General features: G+C 36.0%; 1 pseudogene; it reads right to left on the reverse strand.

The window, feature by feature from the left end:
- Positions 1-209: 209 nt before the first annotated feature.
- LOC110213549 (uridine phosphorylase 1 pseudogene) lies at positions 210-1412 on the reverse strand (annotated as a pseudogene).
- Positions 1413-4569: the final 3157 nt, after the last annotated feature.

Consider the following 4569-nt stretch of genomic DNA (forward strand, 5'->3'; position numbering starts at 1 on the left):
TGCAGCTTATAACAGTTTCTCCTAGTTTTGTTCTTTGGGGCAATTAGAACAAGTCTACTTTTTATTTTTTTAAATAAGAACAAGTCACTTTTATTTGATATTTTGGTTTACAAAATGTTAGAAAGAATACAACTGGGATCTATTATTTTGATTGCAAACAATTACAGGATTTTCTTAAAATTAAAAAAAACAACCAACAACCAAGATTTTCATGCCTTCTCTCCCAGATGTTTCTTGATGAAGTGTCCTACTGACTTCTGTGGTCTCTTTTGATACTCGACAAGCACCTCATGGGAGCTGCTAATCTGATCTTCCCTGAGACATTTAGAAGAGTAACACACACCCAACAGCAGGTTTGATGCCATGTGTTGCTGCACCACACATGGCTGCAAAGATAGAAGATCCCATCTCAATGTTTCTGATTCCTGCATTATAAGTTGCCTGCAAATACTCTGCTTATCCCTGTCAGTATATGAGCAGAAAGCACCATCCAGCTGAGCTTGACCTTCATAGAACCCTAAAGTACACATTGTATTTCCCATAACAGTATTAAACTCATTTATCTCCTTGGCACATGCCATTAATTCTGATTTAGGTCATCCCTGAGCTCTGTACTTCACACTCTGTGTTTTCCCCAAAACAATTTGCTCAAAGTCAAGTTTGAAGCAAGAATCTGTAGCTTTTCTAGTTAGCATCACTGACCCAGGCTCTAGACCTATTCCACCACATGTGCCAATGTGAATGATGACAACTTCAGAACACTTGGCACAATACAATAACTTGAGGAGTTCATATAACATGATTCCAATGGAAGGAACTCCTCTTTCATGGCTAACTGATAACACAAGGCCAATATTATACATGGCATAGCAGTCAATTCCTTCACAAATGTTAGGATTGTACGTGCCAGGTTGTGTAAGTGCCAGCTCTTCACCTACATAGCTAATGAAGACTTTCATCCAGGCAGGACTTCCTCTAACACGTACAAACTTTATATCTCCAAACACGGCCTATGAATCATGAGTTTTAGTGCCAAGATTGAAATGATAAAAAAAAATCTTCTTTCATTTCTGAGATATTTGGGTTTGAAACGTGAATTGAGTGTTCATCTGAACGCTGCACATTTTTAGGTTCCTTTTCCTGAGTAGCTATTCTTTAGCTTCAAGCCAGACCCTCTCTCTAACTCTGTGGAATTCCTAATCTCCTTCAAGACCATCTAGTTCTTATTCTAAATGACATCCTTTAATATATTAGAGGACAATGGAAATATCTCCCTTTGGTCTTCTTTTCTCCAAGCTAAACATCCCCAGTTCTGTCTATCTCTCTACATGTGGCATGAAAACCAGTTCCCTCACCATCCTGATCACCTTCCTCTGGACCCACTCCAGCTCGTCAATGCCGTTCTCAATCATGGTACCTAAAACTGAATACACTATTCCAGATTTTGCCTGACTAGGGTAGAGAATCTATCACTCCCTTATTCTGGACATTATGCCTCCAGGGTAGCATCAGCATTTTTGTTTGTCATGACTCACTGTTGACTCATTTTGAGTTTGTAGTCGATTAAAACCCCCAGATTTTTCCCCTGAGAACATGTAACTCTGAAGATGATTAAAAAAAAAACACCTTGACTGTAAAATACCAATTCCAATTAAATTTCATTTTATTAGACTTGGTCTATTATCCTAGCCTTTTGAGATGAACACCCAATATGTTAGCTAGTCCTCCTAGCTTGACTGCATCTGAAAATCTTGCAAACTTTCACCCAGGTCACTGATTAAAAAAAAAAAGATTAAATTATACCAGACAAAAGGCAGGACCCTGGGTTGCTTCAACAGAACCTTCTCCAAATCAACATTGACCCATTTATTACTACTTTTTGGATTCATTGGTTCACTAATTTTAAATACATCTGACTCTATTCCTATATCACCCCATCTTGTCCACAGTGATAGTATAAAAGACTTTATCAAATGTTTTGCTGAAATCTGGATACATACTGTCTATATAGCATTCATTGTATCTATAAGAAAAGTATTCCTTACCAAAAAGGAAATGATTACTTTGGAATGGACCATTTTTTTTTTTTTGCTTAGGCAGTTGGGGTTAAGTGACCTGCCTAGGGTCACACAGTTAGTAAGTGTCATGTGTCTGAGGCCGGATTTGAACTCAGGTCCTCTTGACTCCAAGGCCAGAGCTCTATCTACTGCATCACCTAGCTGCCCCTGGAATGGACTATTCTTAATGAAAAAATGTGGCTTTTGATATTTATTACATTCTTTTAAATATGTACATACATATATGTGTGTGTATCACATATCTACATATCTATATCTATATAAAATTATTTCTTTAGTAATACATTCTAGAAAGGCTCCACATATACGTACATACACACATATATATGTATATACTAAAACATCTATAACAGTTTTTTGTAGTATCAAATTACTAAAAACAAAATAGATTCCCATTAATTATAAAATGGCTAAGCAAGTTATAATGCACTTATTTAATGGATTATTACCGTGCTACAAGTAAATATTAATACTATAAATACAAAGAAGCATGGCAAGATTTGTATGAACTGTTGCAAAATAAGTAAGAAGAAATAGGAAAGCAATATATACAATGGCTACAACAAAGTAAATAAAAAACAAGAATACCGAAACAATTAAACTGAATATTGTGAAATTGTAGTGACCAGGTTTGATCTCAAGGAAAAGACAATTTCCTCTCCTTAGGTTTTGACAGAGGATGACTACGTATATGAAACATTGCATAAAATGTTAGATTTTTATGATGTGGTGGTTAATTTTACTTAACTCTTTCATTTCCCCTTTCTTATTTTGTTATAAAGGATGGATCTCTACAGAGGTAGAGATACATAGGGAAATAGAATGGATGTAACATCAATAAAATTTGTTTTTAAAAAAGTAATATCAATAAAATCATTCCAGATTTTTTTTTCAGAAATCAAAGTCAAAGTCACTGGCTGATGCTATTCTCTTTCATTAAAAAAAAAAGTCAGGACATTTATTCTTCTCTAGTCCTATGGCACAGATCCTATTTTCCATGATCTTGAGTTCACCAAACAGCTGCATTAACCAATTTTTTTAATAGCCTAGGTTGTAGCTCATCTGGGGTCTGGTGATTTGAACTCATCAAGAGCAGGAAGACCTCTCATTGTCAGAACATCTCATTCATTTAAGGCTTCAATGACATGTTAACTCTTTTAGGTATGATGAGGTTCAAGTATCAAAATAAGCGCTAGACATTCAGATGAAAATATAAAAGACTTTCTCATCACAGGCTTGGTTCCCATTAGAACAAATGGAGTTGGGAAACCTGCTACTCAGTATGTGTGCAAACTTTGGCAAATCATAGCCTTTTTGAGCTCCATTTTCCTCATTTGGTAAGACAAGAGAGTCAGTCAATCAGCCAGTCAGTGAATTACATGGCCTTTAAAATAACTTCCAGGTCTAATTCTATGATACTATGTTCCTTTTCAGGAATAGTGAGTACACAAGACTCCAGACACTTAGAAAAGAGAAGTGGCCATACATACTCTCCCTGTCCTGTTGCCCTACAGGTTGTCATGCTGGGGAAGAGATACAAAGAAATGACCACATTAGAGGTACCTCCCCTTAGGGAACACTGACAATGCAGTTGTGTTCTTCTAATACTGTTTGGAAGCTCACCTGTGCCCTATTCTCACTCTGAGGACAATCCAAACCAAAAAGTGCTAGCCTAATGAAACCTACCAGTCTTGGTAACAGGACTTAATCCTTAACTGATCCTGATAACACACCTGAATATGGTACAATGGCTTTGAAAGACCATGCAGTTGTGAGGGACATGTCACTGTTCACCACTTCAGTGCTGATACATCCAGCCATCTTCAACTCCACCACAACCATAGGCTACATATAGTGCTAACAGTAGGTCTCAGATTCTCAGTGGTCTCCTATTGTTACCCCATGACTCAGCCCCCTCCTTTTCTGATTAAATGTCTCTTTAATGGTAATTTATATAATATCTGATGACAATATTTATCAATAATGTGCTGCAGCCTATTTTAATTCACTATTGATCTTTCCAGTGTTCTTTTTAAATTTTTTTCCAACTTTGTTTATTCTGAGGTGGTGGTGTTCTATGAAACTCAGTTATATAGGAAAGAATATTGATTTTATTGTTATCTTACCACTGGGAAATATTACTATTAAGGTATCATAGAAATGTTGTTTAAGAGGATTAATTGAATTCTAGTCAAGTTATATTTTAAATGTGTTAGCAAAACTTAAAATTTTAAATTAAGTTACATGGTGGAGAATCCTCCAGTGAAGTAAATAATGATTGTATGATGAAAAAACTTTTTCTGAATAAAATAAGAGAAAGTTGTATTATATTGATTCTTCCCTTCTTTGGGTAATTTAAGGAAACAAGAGAGAGAGAGAGAGAGAGAGAGAGAGAGAGAGAGAGAGAGAGAGAGAGAGATTCCCTCAAAGATTTTGACTCTATATGTTTCTCTTGGTGTGTTTGTGTCCTGTTAATCTACCCTACTGTCAT

This window comes from Phascolarctos cinereus, unplaced genomic scaffold (genome assembly GCF_003287225.1).
Source record: "Phascolarctos cinereus isolate Bilbo 61053 unplaced genomic scaffold, phaCin_HiC Scaffold_5;HRSCAF=322, whole genome shotgun sequence".
In the NCBI taxonomy this organism is placed as follows: domain Eukaryota; kingdom Metazoa; phylum Chordata; class Mammalia; order Diprotodontia; family Phascolarctidae; genus Phascolarctos; species Phascolarctos cinereus.